Source organism: Fundulus heteroclitus, chromosome 5 (genome assembly GCF_011125445.2).
Source record: "Fundulus heteroclitus isolate FHET01 chromosome 5, MU-UCD_Fhet_4.1, whole genome shotgun sequence".
Taxonomy (NCBI): Eukaryota; Metazoa; Chordata; class Actinopteri; order Cyprinodontiformes; family Fundulidae; genus Fundulus; species Fundulus heteroclitus.
Genome location: NC_046365.1, coordinates 6643156 through 6655260, shown reverse-complemented (window position 1 = coordinate 6655260; position 12105 = coordinate 6643156). Strand labels below are relative to the sequence as shown.

The following is a 12105-nucleotide window of genomic DNA, read 5'->3' as shown; positions in this document are numbered from 1 at the left end:
GCTTCTATCCATTTTCTTGCTCAAACATAGACAGGCTTGCTTTGATGTACTTGCACAGTCCTCACTTGCTCCTAGAGGAGTGATGTCCCCTCCTGTTGTCTGCTAAAAGGGATTGATCCGTGTAACTTCTGCGTTAATGAACCAGCTACGTCAACAGCCCTGGACTGAATGGATGTATTTTGGACATCTGAAGAATGGACCATTGGCCTGTCCACCCCTGCCTTTAGGCGTCAAGAGCAGTTTATGCCTCCACTGATCAGGGCTGTTTTGGCAGCAGAAGGTAGACCAACACGCAAAGGGCATTGAGCTATGCCTAATCAGTGTTTATTTTCCCCAACGTCCATAAGTGTGTTGTTTGACACTTGTTTCACATTTGATGTGCTATAAGTTAAAAACTATGTTCTCGCCTTGAATTTTCCGAAGATTTAGAAGCTGTGCAGGGACATCAACGTGTGTGCATTTTGCCTGTGGTGGACTTACAGCACAATGCGACAAGTAATTTTCCAAACAAAACACTCCACATGTTGCCAGGTAACAGACAATTTTATGAGGTGAATGCTGGTTCTGGAATCGAAATCCCATCATCCAGCTCTGCTTAAATGAAATATGCATGTTTTGTGTGGGCAGTTCGTACAGTAGGTATTTACTTTCAGGCAAAGAAGTCTCGAGAAACTGTTGCTCAAAACACTTAGCCATGTGGACATCAGAGGTTGGGACAATTAATCCAGAGCCAACTCACATTTGCAGTAATGTTGGGTAAAAGCCTGTGAGTGCTTCACATAAATCTCTTAGGTTTGTTGACATAAACTGGCTTTTATCTCTGTGTCCCCCCTAACCCTCATTGTCCCTGTCCTTTCTGCTTCTGTTGCATCCTCCCAACCTTGCTCACTGTTTCAGTCTTTCAGTCTCTTATCTTCTCTCTGATGCAACTGGTGCCCCCTCCTGCCGCTCATTTTCTATATGCCCCACCACGGCCACTCACCTGAACCTCGGCCACCCGGCTGTCAGGGTGATAATGTAAACCTCGCTGGCAGCAGATAACACCCCAGTGGGATATTTGGTTTTGCGCGCGCACACACACACACACACACACACACACACACACACACACACACACACACACACACACACACACACACACACACACACACACACACAAGCACACAAATTAAGTTGGGGCAGACCGTAAGAAACCTCTCAGTTGCTATAGGAACTTGACCTGAAGCCCAGAATACACTCCTATCACCGTAAACTGACCTAACAACCCCTACTGTGTACACTTGCCAGATGAGTTGCTCAGATAAGAAACTTCAAACACAGAGACGAGTTAACAAAGCAACAAGATGCCTTACAATATTATTGGCTTATTTTCATGAAACAAAAAAAAAATAAAAAAGTTCAGTTACAACAGTTGTGAGCTGCAGCACCAGCAACTGTGATTACGCAAGGTTAAGAAACCGTACAACAATAACATCAGGGGAGAACACTGAAAAGTATTTATGCAGGAATGCTTCTGTTTTATAAAACTATCCATGGCTTATTAGTGTCAAGCATTTTGTTGTATATCAAGAATGCTGTTTTAGATTATATAAACCTTGTCAACAAATTGTGAACATCTTGTACCCTTGAATCGAAAATCTTAAGATTTTGTGGTTAGCTTGGTCCACCTGGTGGTCATAGGTGGATGCTACAGTTTAGGAGAAAGGATATCTGGGTATATTTCTATATATATATATATATATATATATATATATATATATATATATATATATAGATATATATATATTTATGTATGAAGGTGTGTGTGTGTGTGGGGAGGCATAAAAAGGTGTTGTAAACTAAGAATGTTTTGAAAATCTAAAAAAATAATAATAATTAAGGATGGTTTATTTTTATAAATTTCTAAAATGCAAAGAAAACAAAGGAAAATTTTAAATCACATCAATATTTGGTGTTACTACCTTTTGTCTTCAAACCAGCATTGATTCTTATACGTACACTTAGCAAAAAGCAGGGTTTCTATAGGATAGTAGTCAGGCATATGACGAGCAATTGTACCAAACAGGTGCTGATGTTCATCAGTGTCCCATGTAGGTTGAAACACAGTTTTAATTGGAACAGAAACAGCCGAGGAAGAGCCAAATTCTGCTACCAAGGGTATATTATGGAAGACTGTTTGATGTCACAGGTCATCCATTAGAGCAATACCTGAAAATCTACTTTATAGTGTAGACTTCAAGAAAGTGGAGAGGATGTAGTTTGTGTAGCAAACAAATTCTGACTAAGCATTGTAACTGATGAATAAGGTACTTTTCATCATGGTCTTAAAATCAGTTATTCATTATTAAAAACAAATCTTTCATCTTGGCAGAGAACCTGATTTTAAGGTGTATTGGATTTAACGTAAAGTAACAATCATATTCAATAATATTAAAATATCATTAAAATGTTTATTTCTACGCGTGCAGCAAGGTCTTTCCCTGACAAAGATTTCAAAGCAGGCTGGTGATTCAAGATGTGCTGTTCAAGCTCCTTTGAAGAAGCACAAGGAAACAAGCAATGTTGGGGATCATAGATGCAGTGGTCAGCCAGTGGCAACTTAGTGCAGTGGATGGAAATTTTATAATTTTCCTTTGAAAGTAGAAGCTGTCCAGCAGTGCCATCAGCCCACAATGGGCTGAAATCAGTGGCACCCAGGTGCACCCATCCATAGTCTGGAGAGGTCTGGCCAGCAGTAGTTGACATTGAAGAGTTGCAGCCAAAAAGTCCTGTGTCCAACAATAGAAACAAGGCCAAGCGACTCAACGATGCTAGAAAACATAAGCACTAGGGTGCAGAAAATGACAGCAGGTGCTCTGAACTGATGGGTCAGAATTTGACATCTCAGGGTGTAGGAGAATGCAGTTTGTTCAAGATGAGTGTCTGCAGGCAACCGTGACACAAGGTGGAGGTTCCTTTCAAGACTGGGGTCCATGTCTACAAATGGAGCTCGAGATTTCGTCATGATTAATGTCCTTAATGTTGAAAAATCGAACAGATGCTTATCTATCATTCAGTACTACCAGGGAGGCGTCTGATTATTCTACAGCAGCACAACAACCCAATAGATACCGCCAACGTTGTTAAGAACTATCTGCAGCACGTAGAATAACAAGAAGTTCTGGAGGTGATGGCATGGCCCCCAGTGAGCACTGATCTCAACATCATCAAGTGTGTCTGGCAGTACAGGAAGAGGGACAGGATTTGACGAAGCCTACCTCCACAGTTCTGTGGTTGCTTAATAAGAAGGTCCGGGTACGTTGGCACACATTTGTAGTAGCTTATATACAGCTGTTCAAGGCTTTAGAAAGGCATTTTTGTCAAGATGTTCCTTAATTTGTGTGTGTGTGTATAACAATGAACAGTCGTGCTTTGCAAATCCAGCCGACACTTCCATTTATGGTAATCCCTTTTGGTTTTCGAGAGGCATGGCAACGAAAGCTCTTTTAGTGACAGAAAAACTGTTTTTAAAGTTAAATTGAGAAGCTGCTTTACAGGCTGATTGATTTGACCCACAGAACAATGCAAATGGTTTCTGCACATCAGTTGAAAAGATGAGTACAGCTTAGATCAGACTTCTATTTTAGGCACAAAAGATGCTTAACACATTCCCATCTATCCAATTCACAGTGATTCAAGTTTGCTTTTATTTATTTACTTATAATCTCAATAAGCCACAGGATATGATATGTTACATTTGTCTGACTTTAGCCTCCAATGGATTAAAGTAATGCAGGAGTGAATTAAACACAGAATTTATTTATTTAGTAATCAAAAATAAGAATCCCAGCAGTTATTTACAACAATTTTGTGTTTAACCTGTATTAAAAAAATCCAAACACAACATGACAATAAGAAAACAAATGACATATGCTCATGTGAGGAAAAAAATCACAAGTTTAATCAAATTCTGTCTTTCTGACAGTTTCAATTCAGATAATTACAGAAATCTCCTTTACATGCTTTAATTGGATGTCATTTATTTTTCTTTGAAAGCTAGCTGATGGGATATCCATGAACATACTCTATAAAATATAGACAAAAGAAGGCAACAGTTCTAGTGTGTTCCTCAGCATAAACAGGCAATAACCTTATAATGCATATATAAAGATATGGCTTTAAAAGGCATTGTGGGTCGTAATTTCATACAGAACTCCAACAATAATTAACAAGCACTGAAGGGCATGTGCTTGTTTATGCCTTAAAGGAATAGTTCAGATTGTTTGGGTTTAGGCTCTCTGACATTAGTATCAGTAATAGATGCTTTATCTAAAGAACTCAAAGTGAAAATGTTCAGATTTATAGGAGCCGTCGCCATGTTAGCGGATGTTAACCATCTACACTTACACAAGGGACATTTGTTAATTATATTTCTGTTTTCCTCACGAAACTACATCATTGTTACACCAGAGTTATTTTGCTTGATGCGGTGGCTGTATTGATCCACCTCATCAACTGTGACTGAGCACAAATTGGAGTAAGTTGTCACTCGGTCAGCAGCCTTTAAAATGATATAAATCAGTGCCTTTCCAGACCTCGCAGATGTATGGACATGAATCTGTTGGACCCCTGATCAACCGACTGGATGGACAGTTAAAGCAAACTCTGATTTATTCACTTTTTTAGAAACTCACAGCAGCATGACATCTTTCTGCTATATTAGAGGTGAATAAGCAGGTTATTAGCACATCAGTGATTGTGAGATCAAGGTTTAAACTCTGACATGTCTGTACATGGACGCATGTGTGTGCTCTGCACTGGTTAAGTCCCCTAGAAGGATTTCCTCACAATGATCCTCAGCTGCACTGCAGTCTTGCCCTGACCAATGAGTGTGAACAATCTGGCCTTTAAAAGCTCAACCTTCACTTCAATTCAGTGGCATCACAGGCAGGGAGCCAATATAACTTGATCAAGGAGCATTGAGGCGTTACAAAACAAGAGCTTTTACCCTGAAGCTGCGTTTGTGACCTGGAGAAAAAAAAAACAATGTATTTTTACCATAGCTGATTGCTCGTAAGGTTTCATAGTAAATCTAAGCAAATTTGTAAATATCTACAAGGTGCACACTTCTGTTATTCCATGTCAAAATTCTCTATCATACATTAAAAATAGCTTTCTTAGATTTCTTCAATTTTAATAAGGCTCAGAAATGGCTCAAGATTGTGATGGCACCTCAAAAGTGTTTGATTTATAGGACTACTTGCAGTTAAGCCCATCACCTACCACAGCTGTACAAACCCCTTTTCCATTGCAAGCCCCAGGATTTAAAGCTTTGGTTTCCCGGGGTGAACCAAAGCCTGGGGCTTTTAAGTTTGATGTGTTAGCTTTAGCTCGGGGGCATTTATGTAAAATAACCCAATGACGTATGGGGAAGTTGTGAGGAAAACTGCAGTATGCTGCAAAAGAGGAACTAAAAGTAAGTACAATTTTCTTTAAACTAGTATACTTTTCCTCAATTTGAGCAGCTAAATAGGACGATTTGCCAATGGAATGAGTATTTTTTAGCCCTAAAATAAGATAATTAGATATTCTGCTCTTGAAATAAGATGATGGAGATGAACTGTTCTTCTTTTAAGTGCAAAGAATCTTACTCCGTTGGCAAATAATCTTTTTTACCTGCTCAAAGAAGGAAACATACAGTGATTTCATGAAAATATTACATATTTTAGTTCCCTTTTTGCAGTGTACCAGTCCGGTTCAGTGGATAGCAGAAAGTAGGTAGCATAGTTCAAACAGACAAATGCAGAGAAGCTGTATCCGTATCCTGCCACTCATCCAGATTTCAGAGAAACAGGATAGAGAACACACAATTGGTGTTGGTGATGGCGTTACATCTCCTTAGCCCCTTTTTCACCAGCCCTACCCTATTCCGCACTACCGGGCTCCGCTGTATTCTACTCCTGTTGGTATAAATAAAACAAATAAAATAAAGCACAGCCACAGTCTGCCTGTGCAGGGACCGCAGTGGTGTGGTTTCTGTGAATAGTTATTATTGTTAAACATGAACACAAATGGCCAGGTTTGAGAGCTGTTTCTTTTGTGAGAAACCAAGTGCTCTTGATGGCCCTGATGGCTAAATAGCAGCTTAATATTGATATTGCTTCTGGTCTGGTAGAGAACATTGGTTTGTCAAGAACCCTGAACTATGTACCCTATTTGCTGCCATGTACTTTTGCATCAGCCAGGATAATGGTCACAGTATAATGTGGAAACTACACTCTGGCTTTGGCCCTGGATTGTGTAACCTTTGAGCAGAAAACTGTTGAAGTGAGCATCCAGACACAGGCCACAGTGGAGCTGTGCACTGAATCACCAAAGGAGAGAAGATTATGTCTGGGATAAGCTTGTGAGGGTTTTTTTTTTTTTTTTTTTTTTGCTGTACATGTCCAGGAAAAAAATGATTTTCTTTTTGTCAAAAACAATGTTTCAGGTTTTTAGTTCCAACACTGGACAATAACCATCTGATGGGATAAGTAAAAAATCTTAGGAAAATCTTTTCATTCATGTGGTATTTGTTGTTGTTGAGCTTGTCAAAATTTGGAATAATAGAGCCATAGAGCCATTAATTGATATGTTCTCCCAGTCTCTCTTTTTTTTTTCCTGAGGTGAAATTATCAAGAAATCACATATATTATTTTTCCTATGATGATTTCAACTACAAAATATGCAGCGCTTTTTGATAAGGAGGTCCAATCTCTGTTCCATTGTTTATTTCAACCCACGTGTTGCTCCAAATTACTGGACCACCAGAGGGCAGCATCTATCCACACATCACAAACAGACTTGTTCCTTTGCTGTTTATGTGGCCCCACAAATAAGTATTTTAAACTCTAAAACATGTTTGCTTCTATAAGTTATCATGAAATCAATCATTCACATTATTATTAGGTCAGCATATACACTGCAAGCTACTCATACAGAAATGTCTTCACCAGCTACACATACAATTTACTGTGAAATATTGTAAAAATACACATATCAAAATTCATTATTTTAGCCTTAAATTAGCTTGAAGCTCTATCTCTGCCAGCAGCAAGATTGATGTGCTTCTGTGAACATACATTATTCTTATTATATTCTAGGTTGCGTGCTGGAAACCAACAAACCTCGCTCTCTTGTCCAAAGCTCTTCTATCAGCCAAGTGCTTTTATAGTTTAAAAATTATCAGCATCCTATTTATCCCCTTTCAACACCCTGTCATTTTTTTCGTATACCTGAGGCAAAAAATAAAAAGAGGATAAAAACTATTGAAACCTGACAAGACGACAGACACAAGTCTGTGTTTTGTTGCCCGGCTTTTGAATGGAAAAGTAAAACCAAACTCAGTACCGTCTTATTACTGATAATCATTTACCCTGATGTGTGATCATGCTCAGAGATATGTTATGATTTTGCACAGTTGCTTATTTCAGCGTGACAATGAGTGAGACTAAAATAGCCAAAGCAATCTTCACAGCTTGCTGCGACCTGGCATCACAGGCGTTGTTTTCTGTAGCACCTTTCAAGGTCTGTTGTCCATGTCTCGGAACTATAGCGCTTGCAATGTATTTACCAGTTGTTGAGCTTCTCAAGGAACAGTTGTATGACTGGTGTGAACTTCTTTCTGGAGTACCACGAAAGGTCAACCAGCTGTGGATGACCATCCAGCCATGGTGATCAATGCTTTTTGCAGTGTGCTTTGTCACAGATCCTTCTGAGATGTTTTGAGAGCCATGAAACCAGTGCACATCCCCATCTGGGTAGACTTGGTTAAAGGTGCAGGATGGACTATCACTCTTGAGATCAGCATCAACTGTCCCACAGCAGTCTATAAGAAAGACAAAGTGTGTTGAAATTTATTTGTTTTCCATGTGGCAGTCTCCTATTATGCAAGTTCTTAATATTGTCTGAACCAACACTCAGGTTTCACTTTATAAGCTATAAGTGCTTAATTGCTTCTTATCTCAAATGAATAATTAGCAATCACATGACAAGATGTGAATGCATCTAGGCATCTAGACTTGGTGAATCACAAGCATTTCATCACAATGGGGAAGAAATGGGATTTTGTTTATTTTGAATGAGACATGTTTGTTGATGTCACATGAGCTGCTATGGGTATTTTAGAAATGGCGGCTTCACTGGAGTTATCACAAACAAATGTCTTTGGACTTTCCACAGAATGGTCCAAAAATTAAAAAAAAAGTATCCAGTGCATCGCAGTTTCATGCGCAACCTTTTTTCTTGTTGATCTCAAAAGGTAGTGAGGAACAGCCAGCCTGGTTTGAGCTCTAATAATCACTCATTAAAACCAAAGTATGAGGATCGCCATCTGTGAACAAGCAACATGCCAGTCCTTGAAGCAGATGGGCTACAGCAGCAGAATACCTCGTTCAGTGCCACTCCTGCCTACCAAGGACAGGAAACTCAGGCACACAGTTTGCACAGGCTCACATAAACTGGACAATAATAGATTTTCAAAAATGTTGCCTGGTCTGATTAGTCTTCATTTTGGGTGCGTCGTTCAGATGGTATGGGTCAGAATTAGACATAACCAAAGCATACATCCAGCCGTGTGTCAACAGATTTGTGACAGGTGGTATAATGGTGTGGAGGATAGTTTTTGAACCACAAACTTTGCATTGTTTAAATGCCACGGCCTACCAGAGTGTTATTCGTGGCCATGTTCACCCCTTCAGGACCACTGTGCCCATCTTCTGACAGCTACTTTCCAGCAGGAGAATGCACCATGTCAAAAAGCTCAGACAATCTCGAACTGGTTACTTGAACATTGGAATGTATCCACTGTATTCCAATAGCCTGCACAGTCCCCAGACCTCTACCAAACAAAGCAGCTTCAGGATGTAGTGGAACAGGAGATTTGCATTATAGACCTGCTGACAACAAATCTGCAGCAACTGGGATGCTATCATGACACAATGGACCAAAATCTCTGAGCAAGGTATCTGATATCCAGTAGAATTTTTTATTAAAAAGAGCCAAGGCAGTCCTGAAGGCAAATGTGCCCTCCCGGTGATAATAATGCGTAATTGATATAGCAAGTGTATTTCTGTTTGTCTTAAGAAATACTTGTACAAGTTTAAAGGAGAAATAAATAAGAAACGTACTCTAAAATTAATCAAAATCATTCTCATTAGTCATCCAAGATGGAAGAAACATTCCCTATAAACCATCGCTCCTCTCAATTAATAAGGTCTTGGTCATGTTTTTTTGTGTCAAAATTAGAGGTACAGTGCGGAACTACTTCGGTGCAGAGTGTAGCCTGTGTTTACTTCCTGGTTCCTGAGCCAATCATATGAAAGTTCCCAGGGTTCTCAAAACAAAGAGCAGTATTTGGTATTCTATCTTGGCAAAAGAGTAGCAATCTGCAATCATGGAAGCCAGTAAGAGAAGCGAACCAGAGATAGAACAGAATTCAAAAGCATATACCTGTCTTGTTTAAGTAAAAGTTCTGTGAGGTTTCACAGTGGCAAGGGACCATTGAGGAAACGGCATAATAGGCTTAGTTGTGTGTGTACTGTTCCAATTTGAAACACTAGGTGTCACTGTTACTTATTGCTTCTTTAAAGCAAAGCCTTCATCTACCTACATATGTGGTATGGGTAATACCTTCACATATTTGTTGCTGGTGTTTCACAGAAATCTCCAAAGTGCATAATTTCTAATGCACAGGACTATATGAAGTCCTGTTTTCAGAGCTGTTGTAAGTAGAACTGAATCCTCAGACTTCTTTAAACATTTACCATTATGGCCTTTTAAAAAACAACAAGGAACTTTAACATTCATCTAGAAGGATTGAAACATAGACTCTGACCTTGCAGCTGCACTATGGTGTAGTTATGGGCCACTCCTTTGTTGGAGTGCAGTTTGCATCTGTAGCGCCTCATGTTTCCACTCCCCAGAGGCAGCACACTTTGAAAGAACAGGGAAAGTCGGCCATCTTTATACTCGCAGTGCAAGGTACTTTGAAAGTGTCTCTGCAGTGTGGTCACTGTTTCTTGGCTGTCCACAGAACACAAAGACATATTGCCTTGGGACCACTCCATGCGTTTGACTGACAGTCCGTGCTGACGTGATGATGCATTGCAGTGCAGGGCAACTGGTTTGTCACACTCTGTGGTAATCACGGGGCTCACGTCCAAGTTCACCAACTCTGTAGACGAACATGTAGATATACAGACAGATATTTAACAACAAAGATTGCCTGCTTGTTGATTGTAGATTAGTTTTTGTCAGCATTGAAGTTCAGTCATTGGGAAAAGTTTACTCAAGTGCTATTAATGAAATGTAGTTAATATGACTTATCATGGGCATGTGTGACATCATCTGTAAAAGCAAGAATTTTGCAAGTTTGTTTGTGTGGCGCAATACTGGTGTGTGACCCACGGTCAAGGATACAATAACTAAGCAGTGACTATTGAAAAGCAATTGCGAATGCTAACCAATATACAAATTGTTTTAAGATCACATTCTGCAGTGAGAAGGATTAACCAGAACTAGAGAACATTTCAAACATTTCACAATCTTCTCAGGATTGTAATTCCCAGAAGCGTCATCCCAAAGAGCAAGGAAATTGCAAAACAAACAAGAGCTCCAACTCAGAATCTTTAGGCCTCTCTTAGCATCTTAAATGTTCATGACAGGCCAGTTTGTTAAATGCTAAAGCAATACATTTTTTTAAAGGTTGTCCACAGAATGCCTTTTTTCTCTAAAAAGAATATGGCAGCAAAACTAATGTTTGCCAATTGACAGATGATTAAACCACAAACCAAGGAGTGGTTTATTTAGCCATAATACACAGTCTGTTTGGAGAGTGCCAAGCACATGAAATCATCTAATGGTCAGGTAATGATTCAGGCTTCTTTTGTGGCCACAAACACAACTGTGTACTCTATTATTCTGGTGTGTTATCATTCAGACATATTGCCTCACATCAAACCGGGTCATATGACTTGACTAAGATCCCAAATGGATCAGCAGAATGACTCAAAAAGGACAAGAACTGAAGTGACTCTGAATGAACGGCGGATCAATAAATTCCAGCTAACCTATACGAAATGTGGACCGCATGTTCACATTAATGAGAATAGGAACTACTCCTGGTCATGAAGCAGAATCACTACACACACTGCACTCTTTCAAGATTTTTAATGCTGAGAAGTTAAGAAGGACAGATCGTACACCTACCTTGCATTGTGAGAGTAAATGCAGGCAAAAGGCAGAGAAACACTGTGAACTCCATTGTCAACTCTCCCGCATTTCACTGTACCACAAGACGCTTCAATTTAAAGCTGCTCTGTAAACACACAGTGAGACAGTTTACAGGATATCAAGCTGAGCTGTGATTTCAGAACCACGAGCTTGACAAGTCTTTACATTTGAGTGGATCCGACCTGTGGAGGACGCTTGCTTCTCCTCAACTCCTCTGCTCCTCGTCCCAGAGTCCTTCCGATGCTTTTTGTTTCTTCACGCTTCCTATGGACATAAAGTTAATCATTACAAAGCTACAGAAGGACCTCTGTCGACTTGCCACTCCTGAGGGCGTGTACTGAAACCTACAAGACAAGAAGACTGCCAATAAAGTGTGTATGCCTGGGCATGGTAGAGAGGCAGAGAGAGACACAGAGAGGTTGTAGAGAGAAAGTGAAAGAGACAAAGAAAGAGAGAGAGAGAAATCACAGGCTCAGAATAAAAAGCTTTTCATGAAGCAGTGAAAAAAAATGACAAGTAGAGACTTTTATAGATCCTTTGATGTCGTGTTAATTCTTCTGCCTAAAATGCTCCGCTGATATGAATCTTTTTTTTTTTTCAACTTTTTCCATCATTGCCAAAGGGGAGATGTCGTAATGGGTTAAAGTGCCACTTGCACTTTGTGAAGACCTTTATTGTGTCTGTTTGTAAAGTGATGACTCATTTCTGGTAAGAAGTTGTAAATCCCCCACTGCACGCACACACACACACACACACATACACAGACAGACACGCTTGGACTTGTTTCCTTCACTTGGTGTACCAGTGGGAAGTTAATTAGTGCAGTCGTAAATCTAAGACAATTCTTGTTTGTGA

General features: G+C 39.7%; 1 long non-coding RNA gene across 1 annotated transcript; it reads right to left on the bottom strand.

The window, feature by feature from the left end:
- Nucleotides 1–3672: 3672 nt before the first annotated feature.
- LOC105933553 lies at nucleotides 3673–11588 on the bottom strand. The gene is made up of 4 exons (XR_002428782.2): nucleotides 11416–11588; nucleotides 11227–11335; nucleotides 9854–10192; nucleotides 3673–7846 (listed from the first exon to the last, which is right to left on the bottom strand). It is a non-coding gene; the product is annotated as an uncharacterized LOC105933553 (long non-coding RNA).
- Nucleotides 11589–12105: the final 517 nt, after the last annotated feature.